Here is a 19,452-nt window from a genome sequence, read left to right on the forward strand (position 1 = left end):
GGTGTGACATGGGTAACTTTAAGCCTTGAAGTAAAGTGGTACTCAAAGAACTTGCAAGAGTTGTAGAACGATCATTAAGTTTAATTCTTGAGAAACTTGTGGAAAGGCCTATAAACGATCAACACCATAAGGGAATCTGTCGTAGTGAGAGAGTTTCTAAGAAACCATACTTCTTCATCTATGATGGTAGTATTTATAATATGGATGCCAATCATGAGGATGATTCCCACACTTATGATGAGGCTATTCAAGACGTTGATTCTAAGCTTTGGAAACAAGCCATGAACGTCGAGATGGATTCAATGGAATCTAATATAGTGTGATAACTTGTAGACTTATCGGTTGGGATTAAACCTATAAGGTGTAAGAGGATCTACAAGAAGAAGAGAAATACGGAAGGGAAAGTGTAAATACATAAAGCTAGACTTATATGGAAAGACTACAAACAGAAAGAAGGCATTAATTATAATGAGACCTTTTCCGGTAACTATGCTCAAGTTTATCCGCATACTCTTATCCATTATTGCTGGTCTCGATTACGACATCTAGCAAGACAACATTCTTGAATGACAATATTGATGAAACCAATTACATGGCTCAACCCACTGGCTATGTAGTCAAAGGAAATGAGTAGACATTTGGCAAACTGCTAAGATCCATTTATAGACTTAAGCAAGCGTCTCGCTCATGGAATAAAAGATTTGATTAAACGATCAAGTGTCACACCCAAAAGCGGTTATGAGTAATGTAACAACCAATTTTCACTAGTGTCAAAAATAGTGGTTTTGGGACCACAATTCCTGTAACACCTCAAACCCAACCCGATTCACTAGGTCTAAATTTCGGGTGTTACTTCACAAAACTTAATCATTAACAAAAACTATTTACAATTCCCTATCTCTTTAAACATGTTCTTTGGCATTTTAATTAAAAACTTATTACAAGAAAAAAGGGAAGTGTTTAAAATATATTTCATTACGTCAATCTTGATACAAATCTTTACAAGATAGAAGTTTATTTCATATAGACTCAAAAGACGTACTCCAACAATGCCACACATCCACTATATGCATAATAGCCTATTCCGCCACCACCATGGTGTACTTTTGGCGTCGTCCCTCTAGGCGAAGTCTCCTCTCAGATATCTAAAAAGCAATAACAAGTCTTGTAAGTACATGAGTACTTAGTGAGTTTTACTAATATAAAGTCTCATGTTTACTGTCCCGACGAACTTTACAGAAAACATTAAAGGCAAACAAACGATATACCATACACACCATAAGTCCTTATTACAGACTATGACACAAAGGCGATTCAAATGGAGTACACCACAAAGGCTATATATATAGTGTATGCCACAAAGGCTACATATATATAAAGTATGCCACAAAGGCAACATATACAGAGTACGCTATAGATCTTTTTTAGAGTATGTTATGACCATGGACTTTTTCCTTTAGAGTTTCATAACAGAGTTTGTGTTTACAGTTCTAACAGACTTCCTTATTTACCACAACAATGACTCAACTCACTTTACAACCTCTACGAAACAGACACATCCTAGACCCAAGATTTCATAAGTTCATGACACTCATAATACATCCCATAGAACATATTTTTCAGCAGACTAACTTATATCTTCATATAATCATAACTTTATTCTTATAGTTGTATAAGTATCATTTTCATACTATATTATCCATGATTTCCAGGTTCCAGATTGCTCACTTTCATATAGATATACTTCATTATGAATAGTATACATGCAAGATTCTGAGTAGAGACTCACTTGATTCTCACTTACTACAGTTCAAAACACCAGATTTAGATATCCATCTCGAACCAACAACATCCACAACTCAGAAACATAATTTGACTATTACTACTCTTGAACATACAAATTACTTATCATCTCAATCGTTGGCAATCCCAATACAGAAACCTTATACTCACAGTCTTACGATTCAATTACCACACAAAGTTTTCCTCATTCATAACTTAACCTATAGAGCTGAAATACTTACCTATATGAGAAATAACCTCTGACCATAAAAGAACCATAACTTCTAGATCGTCGATGAAAGATGAATTTTGGCTTGAGAACGGTATCAGTAAATACCACTTAAGGAAGAGGAAGAAGAAATAAGAACCCTTTCAGAACTCATCTCCCACATATAAATATGACTCAAATTACTTAGTGAAATTTAACAAGTGTCATACGTATCAAAACTTGCCTTCTTATTGGCCTACAGTTTTCAAGAAAAATATAAATAAGCACCTTCCAATCACAATTATCAAGCTAAGTTAACTAGTTGATTTCTAATCAAGTCACTCAGAATCTAACTAACATAGTATTCCATACAAACCAGGCGTACTATACCTTTAGCGAATACTCATTCCATACTTACCCTTTATTAGTTAACACCAACTTCTCTTTAATATAGCAAAATATCATGAAGCAAATTGTTACTAACTCAAGTGGAGGTTACTATACGCCCACACGTATACGCCAAATTGATCATTTGGGCGAATAACACTTCGCCAGACAGACTATTTACTGCTATAAGCCCAAAACTTTAGACCCGCTAGGTCTAGGGTGTTACAATTTTGACCAATGAGTCAGTAATTATTATTTATTTAATATTTATCAGGTTATTTAAGTGCCATATTAAAATTTGGTTAGGTAATTTTAACGTTTTGATAGTTAATTAAGGTGAAAGGACTAAATCATAAAAGTTGTAAAAGTTAAACGCTATTGGGTTATATGTGTAAATTAAGCATAATATATATTCAAGGATTTTATAAGGTGATTAAACCTTAATTAGTTCTAGTTTCTAGTTAATGGTTAGGAATATATATTATTATATGTTAAATAATTAATTAAATAAAAATATTATATGTTATGTAATAAAACAAAAGAAAAGAAAACATTGTCATTTTTCACCATCTTTCTTCTTAGAATTGTTTCCTCCATTAACAAAGAACCAATGCTTTGTCCAAGGCTAAATGCTATTGCATAGTAATCATTTTATTTTATTTTGGTAATTTTATGTTTTGATATCATGGTAGCTTAATCTTACTAACTCAAGGACTATTTTGTAAAACTGTTTAATGTTTTGAAACTTACCATTGATTATTTTTGAATGTTCTTGATGTTAAATGGTTAATTTTGAAGCTTGGTTGTTAGATATGACTATTTTGTAAATTGGTTTTGGTTAATTTTAAGTTCGAGACAAATGATAAAATAATAAATTTAGCATGAAATTCTTATAAAATTTCAATAATTATGGACTGCATATGTACAAGGGTTAATTCGACATAGGGGTTTTAAGCTTAATTGTGAAAAATGTGTAATTTTGATTTTAGGGACTAAATTGAATAAAAGGTAAAATTTTAGGGTAATAATGTAAAATATTGATAAAGGTTCAAATACATGAATTTAGTTATTTTAAGGTATTTGAATTGAGCTAAATTATTATATTTAGATCAAGAAACGGATCAACCGATCAATAACCGTGGGAAAGGAAAAGTTGTCGAGTGATCCTCAGTGTGGTGTTAGTAGTTGTTTTATTTAGGTAAGTTCGTATTAGGTTTATTATGGTTATTAATATCTTGAATTCAAATTTCATATGTGTATATGTGAATAGTTTGTTTTTTTTTTTGACAAAAAGACCCAAAGGTCAAAACTCAATTAAAAGAATCACGAAATACAATATCATGGATGTCCATAGGATAATCCATACCAAACAGCATGTTACAAGTATTTAATATAGCATATTTACAAATAAAGTCCGCAACGTTGTTGCAACTTAGATTGGCCCACTTAACACCAGCAGTAGTAAACATCTCCAAAGTTTTATAGTTCTCATTAATGTGATGACCAATAATTGTAATATCATCTTTGCATTTCTTAAACCTATTCATGAGACTGGCACAATCAGTTTTGAAAATGGTGTTATCAATATTTAGAGAACATGCAAGCTTAAGGCCCTCCTCAAATGCATATAACTCTGCCCATTCTATCGCCATTAACTCATCCTTGAAGCCAATACCCCTTCCAAGGATAATACCATCGAAGTCGCCAATAATCACACCAAAGCCTATTTTTTTGTTGAGAGCAGTAGCATCAACATTAATCTTCACCGACCCACACAGTGGCTTCTCCCATTTTTTAACAATAGGATTTAATAGAAGCATCGATTTATTGACCAAATTATGGATCCAAAAATCATGAAAAAGTGTTCTAGCCCTATCTCAAACGACTCAAGCTTCATCTTCCTTCCCACAATAGACAAAATTGTTGTGGTTATTCCAGCTATTCTAAAGCACTGTTATAAAGTCTTCAATAGCTTTTCTATCCAAGATACACATAACATCTTCGAGCAAATCAACATAGTAGAGGTAATCTTTGTCGAGGAGCCTACCATCTAAACCACCAAGGGTAAGGATGGCACGAGTAGTAGGATAGTCTTTAAGGGCGTGAAGGAGAGTTTCTGCACTTGCACCACACCTAGGGTAGTCCCTCCTAAAGTTTTGTCGAATTGAGGAAATTTGGTATTCGTAGGAAGCAAATCATGACCCATTCGCCATGCAAAAGCTTAAACTTTTAGGGAGGGTTTTGAGCTTCCAGATTGTCTTCCAAAAATTTCTATATAGACCAAAACCAACTTGCTTAAGAAGAAGCCACGAATAGGTAGACTTAGAAGTTTAGAAGCCATGGGGATTATGAAACCAAATCATTTTGTCACTCGAGCCATTTGAAATAATAGGTAAATTACATATTTGATCCACCCACAAGATTGCCATAAAACTCAAAGACCCAATCCTTGTCCTAACTCAGGGGGTTACTAATCCATAAATCACGAACTTTTCTTTCAAGAATTGTCGAAGTAGAGAAGCAAAAGGACTTACCATTTAACCCTTCAAAACCCCAATTATCTTCACAAATATTAATGTTGTTCCCATGCCCAACCTACCAGTCGAAGCCACTTTTAAGAGACTTTGCTACCATAAAGATGCTAGACCAAGTGTAAGACGGTTTATCAACTTTTTTAGGGTGGAAGAGATTGCCATTAGGGAAGTATTTCAAGCTAAGCACTCGATATCATAACGTGTCTTTAAGGGTAAAAAGCCTCAAAACTTGTCTACCAAGGAGAGCCAAGTTAAAAAGACGTAAGTCTCTAAAGCCAAGCCCCTCATGCCTTTGGGTAAGCAAACTTTGTCCCATGCAAGCATTGCCCAGCCTCTCCCTTTATCTTTACATGCCCACCACATTTGACATATTCTTGATTGCATGTCCTCTAAAGTACCCCTAGGAGCATGGAAAACAGAAAAACCATAAGCCGAAAGTGATTGTAGAATGGATTTTATGAAGACTTCTTTACTACCGTAAGAGAGTAGCCTTTTGGACCAACTATTTATCTTGCATGAAAAATGGTTAAGAATATTATGGAAAGCTATGGATTTCTTTTTTCCAACGAAAAGAGGATCGTCAATACTAGGAGCTTTACAGGGGTAGATTTGATTGAAGGCTTCAAGGATCTCATCATCCATAATTTGCCTAGCCAGCTTGTTGTTAACATTCTAAGTGACACTCCCCTGAATGTAACAAAAGTAATTATCATCATAAATGGAAGCCTCCGATTTAAAGAGATTGTGAAAATAGTCCCAACCAACCCTAAAAATTTCATTCGTTTCACTCATACAATTACTATTTAAATCCTTTAACCTCTCAATTTTATTCTTCTTTAACCTGCTAGTAGCCTGGAAGTGGAAAAACATGTATTTTTATCACACTGTTTAAGCCATTAAATGGGCGATCTTTGAGCCTAGTAGCTCCTCTTTGACATAAAGAGGCCCCAGCTTGATACGAGAAGTTTTCAATATATCGGCATTAAACTACATATAAAGACCATCAATAAGCTTATCGGTTTGAGCAACCAGCTTATGAATACAATTTTTCATTCTTCTTTCTCGTTACTACTCCTAAATTGCTTAATAATATATTTAGCTTATTTCTCTTTCGTCCAATACGTATCAAATTTAAAGAATAGTATCTAGTCTTTAAAGTCCTCTCTAGGCTTTCGACCCCTAATGTCCAACAAAATAGCATCGTAATCAGAGTTTGCTTGTCTCACCATATTTGTCACAAGGAAAAGGAGATTTCCAATAGCATTAGCAAGGATTAAAAATCTATCTAGCCTTTCTTTTATCATGTTATTACCTTTTCAATTATTAGCCCACATGAACCAGCCCTTGTTAGTTTTGATGCTAATGAGAGTAAGCTCCTCCATCACTTCTCTAAACTCATCTATTGTCACCCTGGATTTCCTTCTACCCCAAGCTTTTTCAGCTTCGTTGATAATAGCATTAAAGTCTCCACCCACGATCCAATCCTCCCTAACCGAGCTTCCCATTGTTCTAAGGATATCCCAAGAGCTATTTCTTAAATTCAGATCAACATGACCATAAAACCCCATGAACCTAAGACTATTATTTCCCTCCATTTTAACTAGAGAATTACTATGGTGACTGGAGTAATTTTGTATAGCCACATCAACACCATCCTTCCACATCATCGCCAAACCTCAACAATAACTTCTGAATTCATAGCCAAGCAACCTGACATCCAACAAATATTACGAACACGAGTGAAGTTCATAGAATGCATTTTTGTTTCACATAAAAAGACAACATTAGGGCTATTCGCAACAAGAAGCTTCTTAAGTTCCCGAACTATCGCAGGGTTCCTAAGCCCACTACAGTTCCAACAAAAAAACTTTATTGCTCTTGGTGGGACTGGTCACCAGCCACCGCCTTACATGGTGAAAAATTGTCCACCAATTTCTTTCTAACCATTCTAGTAGGACTCTCCTCGTTGTTCTCCCTATTTCTTCCTTTTGCTCTTTTTCGTTTACACTTCATTTTGCCTTCTCCATCACTTGTTGATCTTATTGGACACTTTTCCATAGAAAAGTAAGATTCTAACTCCTCTTCCCCGACTCTAACTTTTTCTTTTCCCTTTAGAATCGTTATATTATTTTTAGCCTCGTTCCTGCCTTTGTTTCCATTATTCTCTTTACTCAAGTTTGTTTTTTTCTCTAAGATTTCAATCTCGTTTGGCTAGTTACCTCTATTTTGGGTTGACCCCCTAGTTGAGCTCTTAGCCAGTTACCATATTGAAAACATAGGTTACTCGTTTCAAGGTGTTCCTCCTTTCTAATACATCTTTGTATAGTATGTCCAATGAGACCGCAAATGTAGCAAAAAATGAGAAGCCTTTCATACTTAATGGCACATACAGTTTTGGTCCCCTCATTTCCAAATAGGTGAACAACCCATTGAAGGGGTCTTAAAACATCAATTTTAACGCAAATCCTTATGTATTCAGTCCAACCTCCATCTTTATCCCACTAGTCAATCGTCACAACCTCCTCTATCGCCTCTAAAAAATTTCTTCCTCTGTTTTATGGTTTGATAATTCTATTCAGGTAAAACCCTCCCAATAATGTCAGCTCCAAAATTCAAACTTGGTTTAAATTCCTATAGAAAAAGTCTATTTTCCAATAATCATGCATAGTTAATGTGAATAATTGAGGTATGATTTAAAAGTGGAACTACGAGTCTGAAATGTTATGTATGGAAAATATGCATGGTTGAATTGAATTATGTTATTCTATGGAATGTATGTAATCAAGTTAATCATGATATAAAGTTGTAAACATAAAAAGATTATGGAATAAAAGTTAATATCCATGTGAACTTAGTGAATAACTAAGCTACAAATGGCATGTCATTAGGGTGTTCCAGACATTGGATGCCAGTGATTATAGTTTCCAGGTACTATGTATCGCTACTACAATTCCAAGCACTCTGTGCCGATGATATATTTCCAGGTACTATGTACTGGTGATGGATACCATACTGATGGCTGGAATCTAGCATTTGTTACAGATTCTCATCAGCTTGTGTAAGCAGCATCATGTAATGGGTAATGTCCCGTTTTTCAGCTTATGTGAGCATTATTTCCCTGCGTATCCAAAGTTAACTTACTACAGTTTTCCTGGAAAAAGAATTAATGAATTGTTTTGAAATGGAATTCATGGCATGAATGGCTAAATACTTATTATCTGTGAAATTGTATGTGAAACATGTATATATTACTAATTATTTGGCATAGTAGGTAATGTGAATTATGGCAAGGATTGTTGCTATATGTCAAATTGAATTATGAATGTATTTGGCTCGATTATATGTGGCATGTAAATAAGGTTTTGGTTATGAATGTATATATGTACTTTGGCAATGTTTTGTGCTATTTGAGATATGGAACATGTATTTGGATGTAAATCTTTAATGGTTAGTTTGGTTGGTTGTGGTGTGTGATGACATAGACAAGTTTTGGTACCTAAATGCATTTTGGATTATTGAATTGGTATATATTTTTAGATAACTTGGTGAACTTCAATTAGTGAATGTAAAAATCAGTAAATGTTGTTTTTTTTTTTGAATGAATAGACATGATACGTTAAGTTGTATAAGCTTGAATGGTAGCTGGACATATTTGAATTGTGGTGCCAAATGTGGCATATTGGTTAGGAAATTAGGTTGGAAAATAATTTATATGTTTTGGCAAGTTTTGATGCATTTTGTGTAATTTTGTTGGCTGGTAATTGCAAGACTTGAAGCATAAGGGATCATAAGTGTAATTGCTTGGGATAGAAGGTATGTCTAGGTACGCACGGCTTGTGACATGATCTGCCACACGGGCATGTGCCATACATAGTTGCAGGGCACGACCATGTGGTCTATGGAATTTAGGTGCTGGTTAATCCACACTGTCACAATTGGTTACATGGCCTGGTAATACGGCCGTGTGACCTAGGATTACACGGCATAAATTTATTACATGATTAGGCAACACGGCCATGTTATGGGACTACATGGTCTCAACCTTGTCACCGGCCTGGCCACACGGTCGTGTGACCCCTGTTTACACTTTTTACTTGAATTTTTGTAAAATTTTTAGGTTAGTCCTGATTTGATTCTAAGATGGTTTAAGGGTCTTGTATGCTTAATTAATGCTCAATTTTCATTGTAAATCATATCACACTTGTGTTAATGTTGTTTAATAGATTTATGTTGAATCTTTGTATGATAGTAATGCTTAACAACTATAACACCTTATAGCTCGAGTCAAGTGATCTGACCAGGTAGAGGGTGTTACAAGTAAGGTATCTATGTAAATAGTTTGGTGCACTATGGTAGTAATCTGCCACCCTACTGACTTACTAGTGAGTTAGAGTATTGATGCATACTAGCATTAAAGTATCCACCCGTTGGCGGTATCTAACCCATTGGCGGTATCTAAGGATTTAATTACAAGAAATTTTCCAATAAAAAAGGATTATGCATAAGAAGAGTACACCTCAGAGTTTTGGTTGGGCACAAAGAGCCTACCAGGTGCATGAGAATGTTGAAGGAGACTTAATTATCTTTAAGGTCATACCATACGCGAGTCACCGCTAAGGTATGGTACGCTCAGCTTACTGGAGCATTGTTTTAGTTAGTTTATGTGATGAGATTAGTTAGTAGTCAGTTGAAATGGTTTGACCCTCCCCATGATTGTCAACAGTATAGTAAATCTTCGTTGAATTTTCTTTTACCTACCTCTGGATTTGGTAGTGTAACAGATGGTGAACTCATCATAGTAGCCTACCAGGACGAAAAACATGGCATATCCGAAATTATAAGTGGTGTAAGTCTTATGTTGAGTATCAAATTCATTTGGGATTCTATTTCATAATTAAAACATTGTAATCACCGAAATAAGTTCGTTGTTGGGATCAACTTGAAGATATGGTGTGACTGGAATTCAACAACACCGAAATAAGTTCTCATGTTTTCACCGAAAATTATAGGTGAAAGTTCTCATGTTGAGTATCAAAGTCATTTGGGATTCTATTTGATAATCTAAAACATTGTATTCACCGAAATTATTTCGTTGTTGGGATCGACTTAAAGATATGGTGTAACTGGAATTCAACAATACCGAAATAAGTTCTCATGTTTTCACTGAAAATTATAGTTGGAAGTTCTCATGTTGAGTATCAAAATCATTTGGGATTCTATTTGATAATCTAAAACATTGTATTCACCGAAATAAGTTCCTTGTTGGGATCGACTTAAAGATATGGTGTGACTAGAATTCTACCAATTGCTAGTGCCAGGATAAGAATCCCCTAAGAGCAACACCTGTATGTATATCATTCCAAGAAATGTAAGCAAATTGTATCTTTAAAGGGTATTGTGATATAGGGTCTGCATTATGGCGCAAAGCTTGTGAATCGCTCATGGGGCGGAATGTGTATAAGGTGGTTAACTATACAAATGGACGTACAGTTATCCACTAGGAATCAGAAAAATATTCCCCCAAGTCTGAAAGGAATTCTAAAACTTCTTTAGTCAAGGAATTCAACAACACCGTTTAAACGTAACAATGGATGTGATTCACTAAGTTCTGTTAAACTTACATGCGTCTATTTGTGATGCAAGATCTTGGAGTTGAACCAGTGTGCTAGGAGGTACCAACCCAAAAATGTGCCATGTTGGCAGTTTGAAGGGCGATATTATGCATACAAAGGGGCATCTTTTGGATATAAGGTGAACAATACTCTACGCTATGATTAAGTGGGTTTTAACAAAGTTTTAGGTTGTGATATATTAAACCACTTTGGAGAATTTGGTGTATTTAGTAAACGCCTCTTTTAAAATATTTGTTAAGTATGTTCAATATAGTTTATTTTTCATTGTAAAATTTTTGTTAAGTATTTTTGTATGGTGACATCCTATATCTAGGTTCGGTAAATCGGGTTGGGTATAGTGTAACACACTGGTTCTAGTGGGTACAAGGTTTGACGTATCGTCCTAAGGTAATATGATAGGCGAAGTAGGCTTCGCCCAAGTGCCCCTTTAGGCGAAAAGAGCGGGCGTATAAAGTTATGTGGTTAAGTTAATAAAATTTCCTTGTCAGGTGACCATATTAGTTGGAATAAGACCAGCGGCCAAGTAAAATGGTATCAAGAGTTTGAGTTCACACTAGGGGTATGGTGCGCCTGATTAACTATGGTACTGTGCAAGTTAAGTTGCAAGGTAAGCTGGTCAGGAACCAACTAAATGTGAACCATAATAATTAAAAAAAGATAAGGGAATACTCAATTAGGTTTCTTGAAATTTGTAGAATTTTGATAAGACAATTCATAAATGATGTGACATTTGTCAAGTTCCAATAAGGACATAGATTATAATAATAGATATTTAAGATTTGGAAATGAGAGTTCTCTCCATCTCTCTTCTAAGATAAGGTTATTTGAGGCTTGAAGAACAAAAACGCATTTATCTAAGCTGAAGTTGAGATCCCGAATTCTATTAGTGATTGCTCCATGTTAAGGTAAATTTTATGACTCTGCATGTTGTGCTACGAAAGAGTAGGTCGAAATGAGTGCATGAATAGTAAGATGAAGAAGTAAGGTTTTGTATGGGGTTCATCTGGGTTTGAAATGGTAGTATGGTTACTTGAATGAGCTTTAATGGTGTTCCTTTGGCAATATCGTTATAAAGGTTGGATCTGTAGTTCAAACTACTATCCATGGTTCTAAAGTGAGTCTTTATATCGACTCTTGCATGTATACTGTTCACATGAGATATCTCTATAGAAAACGATTAAATGATTAAACTGAAACTAGAAAAATATAGTATGATGGTCATCCAAATGTATGAATGAACGCTAAGGATAGAATGCATGTTCTGGTATGGAATCTGAGAACTTTAGTTTTGGTTGTATATGAGTGTATTAAATGTATACTATGGTATGCTCTGTTAAAAGAAAGTTGTGGAATTAAAGATGAATATGAATTGTGTCAGTACATGATGGGTCTGTCAAGTAAGTTTATGTCTGTTCACTGTGTTGGACTCTAAAAGGATCCGTTAGAACTTTAAACACGACCTCTGAAAGGAAAAATCCCATGATTATGGCACCTTACGAAAGGAACTAAAGGACGATGATTACCCAATTGGGTTCTCTGTGTATCCCAGGACGATGATGGGCAAACATCACATAATGTTAGTTTAGGCAAATCCATATCACACATGTTAGGAAAGGAACGCCTATATGGTGCAACATGAAAGGAATGTCTTTGTAGCAAAGTATGAGGGGATAGCCTCTCTGGAAAACAATGAATCAATAGCCTGTGTGGAAAATTCTAACGTGGTAGCCTTTGTGGCAAAAACCTGAAAGAACGGCATACATGGCAAATTTTGAAAGCAATGTCTTTGTCGCCTATCCTAGTAAGGCTCGCAATGGCATAACTAAAGGAATGATTTTGGGCATGTTCTATATTAAATTACTTTGGCATGTTCAGCATGGGTTGTAAGTGTGATTAGAAAGATCAATAAGGCAAAGTGTCTTTATAGGCTACGGTAAAGTGTTATACAAGACCATGATTCAACTATGAATAATGAAGTGATGAGATATAGAAGAAGTGATGGGTAAACGTAAAAGAAGCGTATTCTCAATAAAGATTTCTCTAATTGTATATTAGAAGGAATGTACCTATTATGTATAGGTGATCAAACATGGATTGTGGAACTACGGCTTAAAGTTACATATACAAGGGTAAGGTTGATTCTGTCGTATAGATCTCTGTAATGGAAATGAGTAAAGGCTTATGAAATATTAGATTGAAAGAGGCAAGTGGTGAATCGAAGATGTTGATGGGCAAGAAATCAAATATGGAAATTTAGTCTTCTCTCTCGGTGAGATGCTCAGTGGATGCAGCAGGAATCTTCTATGTTAAAAGGACCTCCTTTGTTTGATTCACTCTCCATGGTGTTTACTCTGAGTCATTGAACTTCTTGAGACTCTCTTCACCTTCTATTTCGGGAGAGTTAGGGATGAAGAAACTAGCAATTTGTTTCCATTTTGACTGGAAATCTTCCCACACTTTACCATGAGGATTGTAAACATCCAAACCCAATGAATATGTAGAGATGTCCTTTAGGAAGTCAAATTCTACCTAACTCAATTCTATGGGACTAGCGACCACTTGGGTGTGGAGAACCAAGTTAGCCTTTTAACTCTAGCAATGCATCGATCAAGTCCTTGGTTGTATCCTCCTGGTATTTTTAAAAGGCTTCATTATTTGATTGGCGAAGGCTATCCAATTTGGCCTCATAGTGTAGCTTCTGGGCCTGAAGTTGTTCCATTAAGGAGGACTCACCCTTCTCCAATGACTCAACCTTACTCTCTAATAGTTTGCGCCTATTCTTTAAGTCCCTATCTTTGAGCTTTCAAGCCATGATGCATAAGCAGATACGTTCAACTTTTCTTTTAAGAACCTACTCATTGTAGCATAGCTCTCCTATCATCTTATTTTTTTATTTACTCGACTCCTCCAAGCTAGCAACCTTGGCTTTGTGGTAATTGTCAATCTTTTGAAGAGTTCCACCAAATAGCCCATATTCCACAGATAGAGCCTGGGAAAATTTGGCCATTAGTCAGAAAGGAGATGAGTCTGACTTGGACACAATGTAAGATCAGAAGGCCTCTTTCATTTGCTGAAGGATCATGTTGTATTGGCTCTGGAAGATGGAACTTAAAGAAACAGAGGATGACCTTGAAGCATAAAGGTTATGCTAAGGGAAGAATTCATCACTCTCAAAAAACGAAGAATGTTGTGGTTCAAGACTCATGGTGACCGCAGGTAGATCCAATGGTAAAGTCTCTATTAGGGTGTCAGCATGAAAAAGACTCGTACTTTGAGCAGGTGAGTCTGTAGTATGGGCGGACTCCACTGGGAATAATGGCACAGTAGACAATGATGGAACAGTAAGAGAAGGAACCTTTGGGTCTAAAACTCTCTTCTTAAGTCTACACCACTACTATGGCTGAAAGGGCTCACTCTCCATAATAGCTGGAGTATTTTCACTTGCTCTTGGCCTCTTTTGGTACTTCTTAGTAACTGGTTTCTTAGAAGGAGCAGCTAAAGCACTCTCCTTAACACATCATTTCTCCAAGATAGCTTTGATATCCATATTCGAAGCTCGGATGGTTGAAGTGTGGGATTGTGGATTGAGTCCTGCACCATTAATGTGCTTGTTAGCTTCGCTTAAAGAATAAGTAGGAGGGTGAATACCAAGAGTAACAAGCCAATTGCGAGAACGAATCCAAGTGAACTCATAAAAGTAGAATGGGGGTTCTCCCACATGCCCAGTTAAGATTTGTGTTAAAACTTTGATGTCATCGTAAGGCCAAGTTGTCGAAACTGAAGGCACATTGTATTGTCTAGCCAACTGATTCAATCAGTATTTCTATGGCCATTGGTACTTTAAATTTGGTTGGGTTTGGATAGGCAGTTCGTTTACCTGCGGTTAGTGTAAAAATAGCGGTGGTGATGAGATTAGATACTATAGCAATATTGTAGCGTGAGACAAAAACTAAGCTAAACACACCGCAACACACCCAATCGCCCATCCAAACCCACCCATAGCAAACAGTTTTGAAAGACATTCCTAATCGTAAATAATTCCACAAACTCTAGAATGTGCTCCCTCAAATATTTGAACTGCTTATTGCATCTTAGATTCACGAGCAAATTTTCAGAACAAATGGACTCTTTGGGAAGTGACTAGCTGGTGGGAAAGCCAAACTCATTTTTAAGATTACAGACGACCCTTATGATTTTTTCCTGCCTTTAGTGAAGATTAGAAATGCTATTTTGGGTTATTGGTTCATGGCATTGTCGAACAATGAAATGGGTATATCTAATATTTGCCCATTGTCTGGTAATCTTCAGTTGATAAAAATGTTGGAAAACTCCTAGGAGAGTTGGTTCATTCCATTGGCAATAATCGATGAAATTAGCTACCAGAGTCTACCAAGCTAACGCTGACAGTTGTCCTGATGCAAAACTGAGTAAAAAAAGGGGTGTAAGGGTAAGTGGAGTCCAACTTCTAATAAAATAATAGGGAGGAAAAAACCTTGGGTGTTGTCACTTAGATGACACCTTGGTGGTATTTCAACGTCGTAAGCAAAGTTTGGACGGGCTGTTAAGAATTGGTACCCTTCTTCTTCGGTGGTCCTACACTCATAAATGGGAGTGGAAACTCATGGAAGAGTGTTTTCAAGTTCAAGGGGTCCAAAAATGGCGATATTTTTTTAGGTTAAAATTCGGGTACTATGGGAATGGACTTTACCGCAAACATTCATTCTCTACATCTTGTATGGAAAAGAAAAGGAGATAGGATTACCTTTAAGAAAAATTGGAATTGGAGAAGATGAAGACAGGTTAAGGAACCAGAAAAGTTGTTACGAAATCTGAAGAGTTTGGAAAAGGTGTTCAAAGAAGGGTTGGAGTCTTTGTTTTATAGATATAAATGTGCTCAAGAAGTCACTCCGTGAGAACTGTTTGAATTCTCCAATGCAGGTTTGACATCTGTCAAAAAGGTATGAGTGTGACATTCGCGCTCGAGTGTTTAACTGCTAAAATTTTGATTTTATTCAAAGAAGTAGTCTAATGACATCTTTTTAATAAGACTTTTGAGGAGTATGCCATTAAGAAGGAAACTCTGAGGTGTATGAAAGGGAATTCGTATCATCACTGACATGTGTTTTGTGTCTATAACATATTTGATCCAGGTAATGGAATTCAAATAGAAATGAAAATTTTGAGAACGAAATTTTGTTAAAGGGAGGAGATTTGTAACACTCCAGTTTTAGTGAGTACAAGGTTTGGCATATTGTCCTATAGTAATATGATGGGTGAAGTAGGATTTGCCCAAGTGCCCTTTTCTGTGAAAAAAGTGGGCATATAAAGTTATGTGGTTAAGTAAAGGTTCCTTGCCAGGTGGCCATATTAGTTGGAATAAGATCAGCGATCAAGTAAAACGGTATCGAGAGTTTGATTCCACGCTAGGGGTATGGTGTGCCCAATTAACTATAGTCCTGTGCAAGTTAAGTTGCAAGGTAAGCTAGTTAGAAACCAACTGAATGTGAACCAAAATAGTTAAAAAAAATAAGGAATACTCAATTAGGTTTCTTGAAAGTTACAGACTTTTAATAAGACAATTCAGTAATGATGTGACATTTTTCAAGTTCCAATAAAGACTTAGATTATAATAATAGATAGTCAAGTTTGGGAAAGGAGAGTTCTCTTCTTCTTTCTTCTAAGATGAGGTTATTTGAGGCTTGAGGGACAGAAGGCATTTATCTAAGCTGAAGTTGAGATCCTGGATTTTATTAGTGATTGCTCCATGTTAAAGTAAGTTTTATGACTCTGCATTGCTCCATGTTAAAGTAAGTTTTATGACTCTGCATGTTGTGCTATGAAAGAGTAGGTTGAAATGAGTGCATGAACAGTAAGATAAAGGAGTAAAGCTTTGTATATGGTTCATCTGGGTTTAAAATGGTAGTATGGTTACTCGAATGAGCTTTAATGTTGTTCCTTTATTTTATAAGCAGTGGATGTTGCAGTATCTTCATGAAGGTTGGTCTAGAGTTCAAACTGCTATCTGTGGTTGTAAGGTGAGTTTCTATATCGACTTTTGCATGCATACTGTCCACATGAGCTTTCTCAATAAAAACCAATTGTACAATGAAACCGAAAATAGAAAAGTATAATATGATGGTCATGCAAATGTGTGAATGAATGTTGAGGATAGAATGCATGTTCTGGTATGGAATCTGAAAACTTTAGGTTCGGTCTTATGTGAGTGTCTTAGATGTATGTTATGGTATTCTTTGTTAAAAGAAAGTTGTGAAATTAAAGATGAATATGAACTGTCAGTGCGTGATGGGTTTGTCAAGTAAGTATGTTTCTATTCACTGCAGTGAAGTCTAAAAGGGTTCGTCGGGACTTTAAACACGACATCTGAAAGGAAAAAGCCCATGGTCATAGCACCTTCCAAAATGAACTAATGTCACACCCCAAAATAAGGCATAGTAATTTTAGGGGTATTTTAGGAATTTTAGTCTTAGAATGTTCAGAATTCTGCGACATGGCATATCAATAATATTTTCACTTATAGTTTTTAAGAAACTAAATCAATTTCTGAAAATGAGTTTTAAATATCTTTAATTTTAGAAAAAGGATTGATTTATCAAAATTATGGGTTTTAAGAAGCAACTAGACCAAAATTTAAAAACCAACCTATTTCTTCCTTCCCATATACAATTTTTCACATCAACTTTTCCCCAAAATTTGTGTTTGTCGTCCCTTAATCCTCTCTTGCTATTTCAATCAATTTTGAACTTCAATTTCTAATCTTTTTTTATTTCTATCACCCTTTAACCTTAAACCTTTATAAAAGACCAAGAAAAACACCCAAAAATACCATAATTCCTCCATTGTCAAGCTTTCGAGTTTTTGATCAAACGCTCAGTTTTTCATCAACTAAGGTAACAATTCATCTTTCTATTAGTTTTAAATGTTATTTAGTCTTTAAAACTAAGTTTTTAACCATTAAATCGTATGTTTTGAATAAAAGCTAAAAATTGGGTCGTTAATGGTGGATTTTGGGATTTTGCATAAAAACGTGGTTCTAAAGTGTTTTTCAACTTGTTTTAACATGATTAGAAGGTTTCTAAATTTACTTTGAAGTTTCGTTAAAGATTTCTTAAGTTTTAATGAATTTCCAAAAAATAGCCATAAAACATGTCAAAAAAGTCGATACTATAAATTGAATATTTCTTTTGTAGTTTAAAGGTTGGGAATTAGTCATAGGTGAATTATAAGATGAACGAAATTGGTTTTAGGTGAAAAGATTGAGTATAGATCAAGATATTTGAGTTTTAAGTTGACTATGTTAAAGGTTTCGATTACATAAGAACTTAATTTAGGCTTATGTTTGGTATGCTTGTAATGAGTACTTGAATGATTTTTGGATGTATTGCTGTGTGAATTTGTTTTGTTGAAGTTTCAGATTCGATAGAACCTTCTATGAGTAAAGATAAAGACAAGAAAAAGCTAGTTTGAGCTTTCAGCTTTTCGGCGAAAGTGTAATTGGTGAGTGTTTGGAATAATTATTTGTGGACATGATTCAATGCATTATTTGGGAATTTAGTAGTAGCCTAAACCCCTACTCTATATTCCGAGTGTAAGCTTTCTCATACCTATGTTATCTTGTAAGCAAAATGCTTATGTGTTTCTGAATATGTGAATTGAGATGAGATGCTATAACATGTGATATGTGGTTATGATAATTGTTGTGAAAGTGCAAATATCTACATGTTTTGTATATGTTAAATGTTAGTGACAGTGTTTTGCTAAAGATGCAAATGTGTAGTGATTATGCACGGATAATCGGTAAGTGATATGTGTTTGACTTCGGATATTTTGGCCTTGTAATCTTGAAACCGTTGGATATAGTTGCCATGCCATAGGATTGTGAGTACTCACCTATATGTATAGTGATTTTGGGAGTTAAGTCCCTGGGACATGTTGGAGGGATAAGAGAATGTAAGCTAAACTCCATTCAACAGGACATGTGAGGGGAAATAAGGAGAGTGTTATGCTTCACTTTTGGGACATGTTTGACTCTATGAGTCTATGTTTGGTGTGTTGGAGGTCCGCGTATCCGGTGAGTGATGATGAAGCTCACTTTTATAATTCATAGCTCAAGTGCCAAATTATCTTAAAATGTATATATGTGTAATGTGATGTATGCCTAAATAAGTATGTGACCATTATGCAATTTATTTATAAACCTGTTTTTGAATATTGTGATATATGCTTGAATGTTAGGTGATTATATGCATAATAGGATGTATGCTTAGAAGTGAATATGTTTACCATGTAAAAGAACTAATAATAATGCACAAGTATATTATGAAACAAAAGTTAGAAATGTTAAGGTTATGCTATATTGTTGTTTCATTAATGCTTGATGAACTGTTTACATGGTAGTTGCTCTAGGCATTCATTGAGCTTGTTAAGCTCACCCACTCCCTTCTTTAACCATTGCAGATTAGTTGTGTGCCGATGTGAGCAGCATGGTTTCCGAGAGGTGATCCATGCAAGTCTATTTATTATTTTCGTAGGTGTCCTATATTTATTTATGTTTTGGAGAATGAGGCAATGTGGTAGATGTTGGATCACCGGCACCCCTACGGCGCAGCGAAAAATTTTAAAATCGGCGACCCTGACCACGGATCCATGTGTGAAGAACGAATCGGGGTGAAAAAGGTTACAAAATTACCTAATGTTTTTCTGAGTAGACAACAACGTCTCAACAACGTGTAGTCTGATCTACAGTTTAACCAAGCCGCAATATATCGAGACTCCGACCACTACGTAATCCACCCAGTTGACTACGAACGAAAGAAATCCCCAAAATAGTTTTGAAAGTGATTTTTCTTTGACGGCTGGTAGACCCCCAAACAAAGAAAAATTGGATTAT

The sequence above is a fragment of the Gossypium raimondii genome, chromosome 3 (genome assembly GCF_025698545.1).
Source record: "Gossypium raimondii isolate GPD5lz chromosome 3, ASM2569854v1, whole genome shotgun sequence".
NCBI classification, from domain to species: Eukaryota; Viridiplantae; Streptophyta; class Magnoliopsida; order Malvales; family Malvaceae; genus Gossypium; species Gossypium raimondii.